General features: G+C 36.8%; 1 long non-coding RNA gene across 1 annotated transcript; it reads left to right on the top strand.

The window, feature by feature from the left end:
* Positions 1–12395: 12395 nt before the first annotated feature.
* Positions 12396–14582, top strand: LOC147841245 (uncharacterized). The gene is made up of 2 exons (XR_015503743.1): positions 12396–12535; positions 14429–14582. It is a non-coding gene; the product is annotated as an uncharacterized LOC147841245 (long non-coding RNA).
* Positions 14583–15075: the final 493 nt, after the last annotated feature.

The raw sequence follows: 15075 nt of genomic DNA, 5'->3' as shown, positions 1-15075 counted from the left end.
AGGGGATTTAAGAGACTTTGAATGTGGCATGGTTGTTGCTGCCAGACGGGCTGCTCTGAGTATTTCAGAAACTGCTGATCTACTGCGATTTTCACGCACAACCATCTCTAGGGTTTACAGAGAATGCTTCGACAAAGAGGAAATATCCAGTGAGCGGCAGTTCTGTGGGCGCAAATGCCTTGTTGATGATGTCAGAGGAGAATGGCCAGACTGGTTCCAGCTGATAGAAAGGCAACAGTAACTCAAATAAGCACTCGCTACAACCGAGCTCTGCAGAAGAGCATCTCTGAACACACAACACGTCCAACCTTGAGGCGGATGGGCTACAGCAGCAGAAGAGCACACCGGGTGCCGCTCCTGTCAGCTAAGAACAGGAAACTGAGGCTACAATTCACACAGACTCACCAAAACTGCACAATAGAAGATTGGAGAAACGTTGCTGCTCTGATGAGTCTCCATTTCTGCTGACACATTCGGATGCTCGGCTCACAATTTGGCCTCAACTGCATGAAAGCATGGATCATCCTGCCTTGTATCAGCGGTTCAGGCTGGTGGTGGTGGTGTAATGGTGTGGGGGAGATTTTCTTTGGGTCCATTAGTACCAATTGAGCATCAACGCCACAGCCTACCTGAGTATTGCTGCTGACCATGTCCATCCCTTTATGAGCACAGTGTCTCCATCTTCTGATGGCTACTTCCAGCAGGATAACGCAGCATGTCATAAAGCTCAATCATCTCAGACTGCTGAACATGACGATGAGTTCATTGTACTCAAATGGCCTCCACAGTCACCAGAGCTCAATCCAATTGAGCAGCTTTGGGATGTGGTGGAACGGGAGATTGGCATCATGGATGTGCAGCCGACAAATCTGCAGCAACTGTGTAATGCTCTCATGGAGCAAAATCTCTGAGGAATATTTCCAGTAGCTTGTTGAATCTCTGCCACAAAGGATTAAGTACCAACTCAGTACTAGTAAGGTGTACCTAATAAAGTGGCCGGTTTGTGTATGTATGTGTAATATACATCACGATTCATTTTTTTTTTGACAGCACTACTTTATTTTAACTTTATAAAAGGCTTTATCTTGTAAAATTTGGCCATTTGAACTCTTTTTTTTTTTTTTTTTTACTTGACTTGAGTGAAATACGGCTGATCCAGCAGTGTTGTTGGATATTGAGCAGCACAGGAAACTGCTCTGCAGAATCTACATCTGAATAATGACCAGACCTCACAGGTCAAACATTATTGAGCACGACAGAGGAAGAGAATGTGTTCGCAGCATAAATTAAAGCAGGAAATCTGTGTGCGTCTCCAATCCGCTTCATAACAAGCACCTAAAACACACACAATCCAGAGCAGGTTTGGCAGGAAACCTGAGAATAACAACAGTAAATATCAGCGCACGCAGACTGATCCCTCCTTTCCACTTTATAAAACAAGACATCCTCAAAGTGATTTATCGGCACGCTGCGCAAATAAATGGATTGATTAGTTCATCTTCAAAACACAGTCTAGTCTGGATTGTGCAACGCCGGCATGTGTATTATACTCCTGTAGAGATACAGCCTGACGTCAGAGATGTTCAACACTGTTGATTGGATCTGTTAGAAGACAAAAGATCAGCACATTTCAGCTAACGAGCTGATGTCCTCTGTCCTAAAAAGCAACCTTTGAGAGTCTGTTTTTACACAACTGAAGAGCGCTGACCAGGTCAAGAGGTCAGGGATTGACTAGTTAAGATGCTGGCCCAGGATATTATGCTATTTTGGATGTATCCAAATTCTCCATTATGAAGTTGCTTATAAACAATTCTTGCAACACCGGTTGAATTGATTTCAGTGTGAATTGTTTATAATGTAAACTGGTTCCTGGTAGAAGTATAAACAGAATTATGGAGACGTCATATTTATTGTTTTGGACATGAAGACTCAAGTTTATCAGATGTAAATGTAAAAATAAATCTGTTCTCAGTATATTGACACATTGGGAGAATGCTTTTACCACATAAACACTTGAGGGGATTTCTGAGTTGTAGAAGCTGACGAGATAATAATAAAGTATTTAATATTATTATTATAAAAATTAATAATAATACAATAAATTGATCGGATTTATTTATACCTATTTAGATTTATGTTTGTTTTATTAGTTATTTTAATATATTTTCTTGGCTACAATCTGAAATTAAGTGATAAAAAAGTTTAATTTTAAATAAAATTAAATTGTTATTTTAGCTAACAAAATGAAAGTGGATAAATTATGTTAAATTAAAATATAACAGGGTTATTTTAGCAGAACTAAAGTGGTAATTGTTTTTTTTAAATAAAATAAAATAAAATTCAATTAAAATTCAATTAAAGTTTTTTTTAGTTAACAAAATTAAAGTATATAAATTAAATTAAAATAAAATATATCTGGGTTATTTAAGCACAACTAAAGTGGTAAAATAAATTAAACAAAAAATTCAATTAGGGGGTTATTTTAGCAAACCTAAAGTGGTTAAATAAAATAAAATTAAATAAAATTAAATAAAATTCAATTAAAGGATTATTTTAGTTAATAAAATTAAATTTATTAAATAAAATATAATTAATGGGTTATTTTAGTTAACAAAATTAAAGTGGATAAATTAAATGAAGTAAAATTAAAATATAATAGGGTTATTTTAGCAAAATTAAAGTGATTTAATAAATTAAAATAAAATAAAAATTCAATAAAAGTTTTCTTTAGTTTAGTTTTCAAAATTAAAGTGGATTAATTAAATTAATAACAAAATTAATTAATAATTAAAATATATGCGGATTAATTTAGCAAAACTAAAGTGGTAAAATTAAATAAAATCAAATCTAATTTAGTTAAAGGGTTTTTACTTTTTAGTCAACAAAATTAAACTGGATAAATAAAATATAAATCAGGGTTATTTAAGCACAACTAAATTGGTAAAATAAAATAAAAATAAAATAAAATTTAAATTAATTTAAAGGGTTTTTTAGTTAACAAGATAAAGTAGATAAATTAAATTAAAATAAAATATATATCAAGGTTATTTAAGCACAACCAAAGTGGTAAAATAAAAATAAAAATTCAATTCAATTCAATTTTTTTATTAACAAAATTAAAGTGGATAAACTAAACTAAATTAAAATATATCAGGGTTATTTAAGCACAACTAAAGTGGTTAAAATAAAATAAAAATAATATAAAAAAATATTAAAATTATATATTATGATAAAATATTTTGTTATAATAAAATTAAACCCTTTAGTTTTGTCAACAAAATAACCCTTTTATTATTATTTTTATTATTTTAATAATAATAATAATAATAATAATAAGCAGCAGCAGTGCATATTTAATGGGGGCTGAAACACTCATTAAAGAGATTTAAAAATAAAAGAGGTTTGTGTTCACTTTACAATAAAAAAATTAAAAGCACACAGTGGACATGCAAACGTGTCATGAAATTACAGCAAAATTAACTTAATTTCTCAGGGTCGCTTTAAGTCGCTTAATTTCTAAGGGTGGCTACTTCCTGCTTTGCTACTGTTCGGACGTCTTTGCCCACTGCTCCGCTCTTCGCACTCTTGCTTTTATATCTTATACCCTAATTTTAACTTGAGCCTATCAGCACAGTGCTCAAACAACACGGCTTGAAGATCAGCATCGATTCTACAAACTTTCTGGAATATAGCTTTACTAACAAGAAAGGAATTACCGTCTAAACAATCCTCCCGCTACCAGCTATCAGCTGCTTACATTCCGGAGACGGGAAGACACGGCTGTGAAAATGCCTCTGGATCGGATTAATTCAGATTCTCACTGCTGTACAAACTGCCACAAACTTCTACAAAAGATTGCAGTTCTTGAAATGAAGTTGCTTGCGATCCGACCAGAACTTCAGCTTCATTGTGGATTCTCTCAGCACACAGCCGGTGAGTCCCATAAATCTGTTCCTGCTACTGTTTTGAGCACAGAAAAACAGAAAAGAACTGTTGAAAATGAGCATTGGCATAAACAAGGTGCGAGACCAAAGGGTACTCGTGGGGTCAGATCATACGCTGCTGCATTAGCGTCTTCTACCCCAAATACAGCTCGGACTCAAATACAGCTTCAGAACAGATATGAAGTTTTGAGTAATATGGGTGAAGAATCCCCAAATGTAGTCAGACAGAGATCGCATGATCCAGCAACTAATTCTGCATGGAACAGAGGCTCAAGGCCGACTAGACAGCGGCATTCTGCTCCGATCGCACCTGAGATAAGAACACTAGTCGTAGGAGATTCAATAATCAAGAATTTCAGGAGCAGATCTACAATGACATACTGCTTTCCTCATGCAACAGTTTCTGATGTAAACAAAGAGCTTGAGGAAATTCTGAAAAAGCACAAGACGGCAAAACGGATTATCATCCATGTGGGGAAGAATGATATTCGGAAAGAACAGTCAGAACTGCTCAAGAAAGATTTCTGTGAGCTCTTGGAAACAGCTGAAAGATTGAAGGTTCAGCCGTTCATAAGTGGACCACTCCCTGCAAGAGGGACAAATATGTTTTCACGGCTTCTTGGTCTAAATGTATGGCTACAGAAAACATGTAACAAGAAAGGACTGAATTTCATCGACAACTTCAATCTCTTCTGGAACCAAAGACAGCTGTTTACATCAGACGGCCTTCATCCAAACAAACTTGGTGCAAAGGTGCTAAAGGACAATATTTTTTTCTCCCTCAATCATCCATCAGCTGTGTATGCCACTGAACTGAACTGCAAACACACACCTAGCAAATGTCCGGATGACCACAGGACTTCAAATCAGCTCCTGAGTGGACTTGTGGCTGACGAATCACCCAAGGACAGTGATAATGCCACGCAGCCAAAACACCCAATGTTGATAGAGACACTATCAGTTGCCCTCTGCTCAACACAGGCAGACTGTGACGCATCAGAACAGCATCAAGTCTCGTCACTCAAAAATGATCCTCAGGAAAACATATTTCTGCAGACAGAATCTCCAGATGCACAGCCTCTGTCACCGGACACGTTCTCATTGTCACAATGTTCACCACTCTTGGGTTTTTCAAAAAAGATGGAGGAACTGGTGTGTGCTGGAACTAAACTTTCACACTCCATTGCCGCAAGCCCCCAGTTACCAACCAAAAAGCGGCCTGCTCCACAACCACCTATGAGCCCACCTGGAAGAGCCCTCCGATCACACCGCCAGGGCCCAAACAACAACGCCCCATCTTCAGCTGGTGAACACAAGAGCTGTCACTGATGTGTGTCGGGGGCCTGCTTAGATAACAGTGTCTTTATCAAATGTTTTCAGAACAAGCAGGAACCCAGTGTGTCTGTAGCTTTCTCTAAGCAGATATGTGTTGTGTTAAGTGACAGAAAATCAAAGACTTCATCAGGCCGTAAAGCAAATCATTCAAATCTGGTGTCTATTAAATGTAGATCTGAGACTACTATAGAAAAAACAGCTAAAACTGTTAAGTTAGCGCTTTTAAACATCAGATCACTCAATAATAAGTCACTTTTAGTCAATGATTTTATCACCACAAATTGCCTTGATTTTATGCTTTTAACTGAAACTTGGCTAGATGACAGTTGTAGCGCAGCAGTTCTGAATGAAGCAGCTCCTTTAAACTTTGACTTTTTGAGTGTTTGCAGAGCTAATAGGAGAGGTGGAGGCATCGCTGCCCTGTTTAAAGATGTGTATGAATGTAAACAAGTGTCATTTGGTGACTATTTGTCTTTTGAATATCTGAGTATAGCACTAAAAGGTGCTCCACGCATCTTACTGATCATTATCTACAGACCTCCAAAATATTCTCCAGCTTTTATTGAGGATTTTACAGAGCTGTTATCAATAGTAACATCTGAATTTGATTATTTTAGTATTGCTGGGGATTTTAATATTCACATTGATAATCCAGAAATCAATGCTGTAAAAGAACTGATGACTGTTTTTAACACTTTTGATCTGACTCAGCATGTTCAAGGACCCACACACAATCGTGGACACACTCTTGATCTACTTATAACTAAGGGTTTACACATTTCATCGACTGTTGTTAAGGATGTGGCACTATCTGATCATTTCTGTATCTTTTTTGATATATTGATCACTCCAGCTATTAAAGACAGATCTGTCTCTTTCAGAAAGAGATGCATAAATGAGAACACCAGTGAGCAGTTTATGAAGGCCATATCGCTGGCACCAAGTATATCTGCAGATTCTGTTGATTCTCTCCTTGATTTGTTCAATTCTAAAATTGAGAATGTCATAAATGACATCGCTCCTGTTAAAGTCAAGAAGATGACTGGCAGGCAAAAGGGATCTTGGACAAGGTCACCGAAAGTACAAATGATGAAAAGACAGTGCAGAAAAGCTGAGCGTATGTGGAGAAAGACGAAACTAGTAGTCCATTATAACATCTATAAAGACAGTCTTCATGCCTTTAATATGGAACTAAAAACTGCTAGACAGACTTTCTTTTCAAGCCTTATAAACAGCAACTTAAATAATGCTCGCACACTCTTTGCAACGATAGAGAGACTCACAAACCCCCCCAGTCAGATTCCAAGTGAGCTCCTCTCTGAAAGCAAATGTAATGAGTTTGCTCATTTCTTCACTGATAAGATTAATAATATCAGAAAGGCAATCAGCTCATCCAATCAGCCAAGTTGTGTCGATATCAAACAAGCTCAACCACAACTTAAGAAATCAGACATTATGTCTGATTTCATGGCAATTAACAGCAAAATTTTAGAAGAAATTGTGCAAGTTATGAAAACATCAACCTGCAGTCTTGACACGCTCCCCACATCATTCTTCAAAACGGTGTTTACCTGTTTAGAAATGGATCTTCTAAAAGTGGTAAATGCTTCACTTCTCTCAGGGATTTTTCCAACCTCACTTAGAACTGCAGTTGTTAAACCCCTCTTGAAGAAGAGCAACCTGGATAACACCCTATTGAGCAACTACAGGCCAATCTCAAATCTCCCTTTCATTGGCAAAATCATTGAAAAAGTTGTTTTTAACCAGGTTAACAAGTTCTTAAACTTCAGGGGGTGTTTAGACAATTTTCAATCGGGGTTCAGAGCACATCACAGTACAGAGAGCGCTCTTATAAAGATAATCAATGATATACGCCTAAATACAGATTCAGGTAAAATAACAGTGCTGGTATTGTTGGATCTCAGTGCTGCATTTGACACTGTCGATCACAGCATACTTCTGGATAGGCTGGAAAACTGGGTTGGGTTGTCTGGCACGGTCCTCAAATGGTTTAGATCTTACCTTGAAGGGAGAGGTTACCATGTCAGTATAGGTGACCATAGGTCGAGGTGGACACCCATGACGTGTGGAGTCCCACAAGGCTCGATTCTGGCACCTCTCCTGTTCAACCTTTACATGCTCCCTCTAAGCCAAATAATGAGAAAGAACCAAATCTCCTACCACAGCTATGCTGATGACACTCAGATCTACCTAGCCTTAGTGCCTAATGACTACAGCCCCATTGACACCCTCTGCCAATGCATTGATGAAATGAGCAATTGGATGTGCCAAAACTTTCTTCAGTTAAACAAAGAGAAAACTGAAATTATTGTGTTTGGAAACAAAGATGAGGTTCTCAAGGTAAATGCGTACCTTGGCACTAAAGGTCAAACGACAAAAAATAAGGTCAAGAATCTTGGTGTGACTCTGGAGTCAGATCTGAGTTTCAACAGTCATGTCAAAGCAGTCAGTAAATCAGCATACTATCATCTCAAAAACATAGCAAGAATCAGATGCTTTGTTTCTAGTGAAGATTTAGAGAAACTTGTTCATGCTTTTATCAGCAGCAGGGTGGATTACTGTAATGGACTCCTCACTGGTCTTCCTAAAAAGACAGTCAGACAGTTGCAGCTCATCCAGAACGCTGCAGCCAGAATTCTAACCAGAACCAGAAAATCAGAGCACATCACACCTGTCCTCAGGTCTCTACATTGGCTGCCAGTTACATTCAGAATAGATTTTAAAGTATTATTACTGGTCTATAAATCACTAAATGGCCTAGGACCTAAATACATTACAGATATGCTCACTGAATACAGACCTAACAGATCACTCAGATCTTTAGGATCATATAAACTAGAAGTTCCAAGAGTTCAGTCAAAGCAGGGTGAATCGGCTTTTAGCCACTATGCCCCTCGCTGCTGGAATCAGCTTCCAGAAATGATCAGATGTGCTCCAACATTAGGCACATTCAAATCAAGACTGAAAACACATCTGTTTAGCTGTGCCTTTACTGAATGAGCACTGTGCTGCGTCCGACAGATTGCACTATCATGTTTTTCTCTTCTTCTTCATTCTTTCATATCACATTTTACCTGTTTTTATGTTTTGTTTTGTTTTTATGCATTTTTATTATTTGTTTTTACTTTTATTTTACTTGTTTCTTTTATTCTTGTTTATGTAAAGCACTTTGAATTGCCATTGTGTATGAAATGTGCTATATAAATAAACTTGCCTTGCCTTGCCTTGCCTTGCCTTGCCTTGCCTTAAGTCATAAATCATATCTAAAGTGTTCAACTGAAAAAAAGCACAATTTCCATTACAGTAAGAGGGAAAAGGAAAAAGAACGACTATGTACATAGTGAACGAACAGAACATGTCCATTTATTTAACCTGCGGAAAGAAAAACTCAAATAAAAGAGCAAAGAACATCGAGTGAACATGAAACAAATGGAGCCTAAAGCCTAGACGTGCATTAGGAATGAACTGAGGAGATCTTTTATGGACATGAATCATATGTAAAGTCAATAAAGATCAGACTACAGATTAGGAAACGCTGAATATTGGATTGCTACAGTTGAAGATTGTCATTGCGTTCACAGTTTTAACCGTCGCAGCATCTGTGTGCAGTTTACATCTGTGCTCTTAAAGGAACAGTACACCCCAAAAAACAATGATCATTTACTCACTGCTTAAAACCTGTCTGAGTTTCTTTTTTCAATTGAACACAAAAGAAGATACTCTGAAGAATGTTGGAAACCGGTAACTATTTACATTCATAGTAGAAAAGGAAAATACTATTGACCTCAATGGGTTTTTCCTTCAGTATATCTTCAATTACATTGCAAACAGAATGATTTAAAGGGGTAGTTCACCCAAAAATAAGAATTTGCTCACTATTTACTCTCGCTTAGGTAGATATACACTTTTATGAGTGCCTTTATTTCTGTCGAAAACAAAAGAAGATGGTTTGAAGAATGTTGAAAACCTGTAACCATTGTTTTCCATTGTAGGAAAAACAAATTTAATGGAAGTCAATGGTTACCGGTCTTTACCATTATTTAAAAAGAGGATATTTTGAAGAAATCTGAAAACCTGTAATCACAGACCTTAATAGTATTTGTTTTGTTTTTTTTACAATGGAAGTCAAACCTTTATAAGTTTCTTTCTTCTACTGAACACTAAAGAAGATATTTTGAAGTATGTCGGAAACCTGTAACCATTGACTTCCATTGTAGGAAAATTAAATACTATGGAAGTCAATGTTTACCGGGTTTTTCCAAAATATCTTCTTTAGTGTTCTACAAAACCACTGACTACCATACTATATATTTTTCCTACTATGCAAGTCAATGGTTACAGGTTTTCAGCATTCTTCAAAATATCTTCTTTTGCCTTCAGCAGAAGGAAGAAAGTCATGAAGATTTGAAACAAGTAAAAGGAGAGTAAATGATGACAGAATTTTCATTTTTTGGGGGGGTGAACTGTCCCTTTAAGGTGTTGAGGATATAGGGCGAACAGTATATACACATTTAACCTGCAGTTATAGAATATGTAGAGTACATTTAAAAAATGGTGTCTGTGTATATACATGTACATTGCTTAAAGGGACAGTTCACCCAAAACTGAAAATTCTGTTTAAATTTTTCAACCTTAACTTGTTTTAAACCTTAATGAGTTTCTTTCTTCTGTTAAACACTAAATAAGATATTTTGAAGAATGTTGAAAACCTGTAACCATTGACTTCCATTGTAGGAAAAATAAATATTATGGAAGTTAATGGTCAATCTTCTCTAATGTTCAACCGAACCATTGTCTCCCATTACTATTTGTCTGTCCTACTATAAAGGTCAATGGTTACAGGTTTTCAGCATCCTTCAAAATATCTTCTTTTGCGTTCAGCAGAAGAAATTCATGAAGGTTTGAAACAAGTAAAAGGAGAGTAAATGATGACAGAATTGTCATTTTTTTGGGTGAACTGTCCCTCTTTAAGGTGTTGAGTATATAGGGCGCACAGTATATATACATTTAACCTGCAGTTATAGAATATATAGTGAACATTTTAAAAAACAGTGTCTATGTGTATATACATGCACATTGCTTAAAGGGACAGTTCACCTAAAACTGAAAATTCGGTTCAAATTTCTCAACCTTTACTTGTTTCAAACCTTAATGAGATTCTTTCTTCTATTCAACACAAGAGAAGATATTTTGAAGAATGTTGAAAACCTGTAACTATTAACTTCCATTGTAGGAAAAATAAACATTATGGAAGTCAATGGCCACTGTTTTTTTTTTCAAAAATATCTTCCTTAGTGTTCAACAGAACCATTAACTTCCATACTTTTTATTTTTCCTACTATGGAAGTCAATGGTTACAGGTTTGCAGCATTCTTCAAAATATCTTCTTTTGCGTTCAGCAGAAGAAATTCATGAAGGTTTGAAAAAAGTAAAAGGAGAGTAAATGATGACAGAATTGTCCTTTTTTTGGGTGAACGGTCCCTCTTTAAGGTGTTGAGTATATAGGGCGCACAGTATATATACATTTAACCTGCAGTTATAGAATATATAGTGTACATTTTAAAAAACAGTGTCTATGTGTATATACATGCACATTGCTTAAAGGGACAGTTCACCCAAAACTGAAAATTCGGTTCAAATTTCTCAACCTTTACTTGTTTCAAACCTTAATGAGATTCTTTCTTCTATTCAACACAAGAGAAGATATTTTGAAGAATGTTGAAAACCTGTAACTATTGACTTCCATTGTAGGAAAAATAAACATTATGGAAGTCAATGGCCACTGTTGTTTTTTTTTCAAAAATATCTTCCAGTGTTCAACAGAACCATTGTCTTCCATACTATATATTTTTCCTACTATGGAAGTCAATGGTTACAGGTTTTCAGCATTCTTCAAAATATCTTCTTTTGTGTTCAGCAGATGGAAGAAAGTCATGAAGATTTGAAACAAGTAAAATGAGAGTAAATGATGACAGAATTTTTAGTTTTTCGGGGTGAACTGTACCTTTAAGGTGTTGAGTATATAGGGCAAACAGTAAATACACATAATTAACCTGCAGGGTAGAATATATAGTGTACATAAAAATAAATAAAAATCGTTATCTTTGTGTATATTAAAAGTTCAATGAAGTGATCAGCTGTTCATTACAATAATTAGGAACACTTTGTGTATTGCGTAAAGGGACAGATCACACAAAAATGAACATGTCGTCATCATTTACTCATCTTTTACTTGTTCCTTTATGAGTTTCTTTCTTCTGTTGAACACTAAGGAAGATATCTCGAAAAATGTTGGAAACCTGTAACCATTGTCTTCCATACTATTTATTTTCCTAATATGGAAGTCAATGGTTACAGGTTTTCAGCATTCTTCAAAATATCTTCTTTTGCGTTCAGCAGAAGAAAGAAAGTCATGAAGATTTGAAACAAGTAAAATGAGAGTAAATGATGACAGAATTTTCTGTTTTTTGTGTTGAACTGTACCTTTAAGGTGTTGAGTATATAGGGCGCACAGTATATATACATTTAACCTGCAGTTATAAAATATATAGTGTAGATTTTTAAAAGGCATGTCAGTGTTTATAATACACATGTTCAATGAAGGTATGAAGAACAGTCTGTGAATTTCTTAAAGGCACAGTTCACCCAAAAATGAAAATTCTGATCAAAATACCCACCCTGTTCTTATTTTTTAAACATTTTAGAGTTTCTTTCTTCTGTTGAACACTAAAGAAGATATTTTGAAGAATGTTGGAAACCTGTAAACATTAACTTCCATACTATTTATTTTCGTACTATGGAAGTCAATGGTTACAGGTTTTCAGCATTCTTCAAAATATCTTCTTCAGTGTTCAACAGAAGAAAGAAACTCTTAAAGGTTTAGAAACACTTGATGGAGAGTAAACAGTGAGCAAATTTTAATTTTGGGGTTGAACTGTTTCTTACTTTGTGTTCAACAGATGAAAGAAACTCAGGCAGGTTTGTGACTGATATAGGATGAGTAAATGATGACAGAATTTACATTTTTTGGGTGGACTGTCCCTTTAACTGTTCTTCTATTTGTTCATCAGTGTCTGCATTGGTGTATACTGGTCTTCTTCTGGTCTTCTTCTGGTCTTCTTCTGGTCTTCTTCTGGTCTTCTTCTGGTCTTCTTCTGCTGGTCTTCATTTGTGTTTGCAGCGTTGACTCCTCTGCCTGTAGATCTCCTGTGTGAACGGTCTGCAAACATGACGAGGTGAGCAAAAACACACATTGTAAAGAGTGTACCAGCCTGTGCCTAACACCTGTGTGTGTGTGTGTGTGTGTGTGTGATGCTTTACACAAATAGAGCAGAAATAAGGCCTTACGCATTGATGAGACAACTAACTGTCAATGACATTAGATCATGTCGCTTGGTTTTTAGTGCAGACGGATACATTTCTTGTCACGTTGTGTGTTGTTAGGATACTGTGTGAAAGGTGTGCTACTGACACACACATATTTCTGGATCTTTTTCCCTTCTTCTGAGACGCAGAAGACGTCGGCTGTGAGTCTGAGACGCAAGTAAAGGTCAGCTCTTCTACTAAAAGGTTACGCTGAAAACCTGCCAACTTTCCTCCAGCCGAGACGGAAATAAATCTGAGTCTGACACTCACACATTCACCGTCTCTATGGCGACCGCACACCGTCACAGAACAGACATTCGATATTCAATAATTCAAGATACAGATGAAGTCAGAATTATTCGCCCTCCTCTGACAAATATTTCCCAAATCATGTTGAACAGATTCAGGAGTTTTTCGCAGTATTTCCTATAATGTTTGTTCTTCTGGAGAAAGTCTTATTTGTTTTATTTCGGCTAGAATAAAAGCAGTTACTTAAGGTCAATATTATTCGCCCCCTTCAGCAATATTAGTGTTGGATTGTCTCCAGAACAAACCACTGTTATACAATGACTTGCCTAATTACCCTAACTTGCCTAATTCATTCATTAATTTTCAATCCTTAGTTTAGACTTCCCTTTCCTCAGACACGTCCTCCAGCTTCTCTGGAGCTATACCGAGGCAGTCAGCTGAGAGACATTGGGCTCTATTTTGTCGGTCCATGCGCAAAGCGCAAAACGCAGGCCGCAAATGCTTTCAGGGCGTGTCAGGACGCGTTTTTGCTAATTTAAGGACGGGAAACAAAAGTGTTGAGTTTATTTTCTTAACGAGTTACAGGTGTGTTTTGAGAATAAACCAATCAGAGTCTCATCTCCCATTCCCTTTAAGAGCCAGCTGCGTCGCGCCAAGAGTGCATTCACTATTTACAGGACGCAAAGTTAGTCTAAGTGGAAAAACTGAGCATTTCACAAGCAAACAGTTCACAGTTATTTAACAGAAAACAGTTAAACAGAGCATCTACTGCGCGAGAATGAGAGATAATGGATCTACTTTCACTTTCACTCTTGGATAGGGAAACCTTTACGCACAGACATCAATTAATCTATAAATAAATACTTTTGTTTGTTAAGCGCAAATATTCGTTTCAAAACTATTTCTAAATTCAGTTCTAATCTCCAGCAAACGAATAAATGAACAATAATAATGAAGTGTGCTCAAAAACCTGAGTTATATCCTAAAACACATGCTGCGCCCCATATGGTCTAAACCCTGACAGGTGGACAAATCTAAGCTTGTTTTTAATAAAACAAATATAAATATGGATATAATAAATAATACTGCTAATAATAATAACATTATACAAAAGCAAATTGTTATGAATGAACTGAAAAAGCCTCAGAGATGAAGAAGACATAAAAGCAGCGATTTTTCATATTTATGTAGGATAGAAAATAATATGTTTTGTAATATTTTAATCCTTTATATTTATATTCTATATCTATTCTTATTATATCCTATATATATATATATATATATATATATATATATATATATATATATATATATATATATTGTAACGAGCGCACACATGCCACGTCGCCCTGGTCGCTAATTCAACCCAGCTGGACCATCATCAACCCAGGATCGCTCACAGCTGGACGCCATCAAGCAGAGAGGCATATAAGCCAAACCCACGCCAGGAGAAGATGAGCTTCATTCACCCAATGACTCCCTGTGCTAATGCTTGTCTCTCTGTCTCTCCTCAGCAGACTCCAGCTCGTGACGATCCTACACCCGACTACTCACTGTCCTTCACCTACTTCCCGGAGCACCAGAGCACCTCACCTCAAAGAAGAGCACCGTTTTCACACATCTCACGTTGTAAATAAAGCACCCTCCGGGGACTTGTCTGTAAACTTATCCAACTGTGTCGCTGTTTTCCCTCTGCCTCGCTACAATATATATATATCCTTAATATTTACATTTTTTCATATGTAAAGATATTTGTCTATTGCTCTCTTGTGTGTATTAAGCAGTGTGTAAGCGAGGCGCAACTCTGCGCTGGAGTTTAGACCGGGTTTGTTTTGGTCTAATGAAAAATCTATTATAGTTTCTCAAAATAGCAACGCGCCAGCGGTCCGCCTCAGAACACCTCCTTTTTAGAGCAGAACGCCTATAGGCCCACATATGAGCACTAATGCATTTGCTATTTAAACAGCGTAGCGCAACGCCTCAAAACCACTCTTGCGCCAAGCTGAAACTACCAAAAGACTACTGCGCCACGCCTCGCGCCACACTGCGCCGGGTGTATGATAGGGCCCATAGTCCCTCCAGCGTGTCCTAGGTCTACCCCGAGGCCTCCTCCCGGTGGGACATGCCTGGAACAGCTACCTAGGTAGACATCCAAAACAGA

This window comes from Danio rerio, chromosome 12 (assembly GCF_052040795.2).
Source record: "Danio rerio strain M-AB ecotype USA chromosome 12, GRCz13ab, whole genome shotgun sequence".
NCBI classification, from domain to species: Eukaryota; Metazoa; Chordata; class Actinopteri; order Cypriniformes; family Danionidae; genus Danio; species Danio rerio.
The sequence above is the reverse complement of the archived record's forward strand: the minus strand, read 5'-3'. Positions and strand labels throughout refer to the sequence as shown.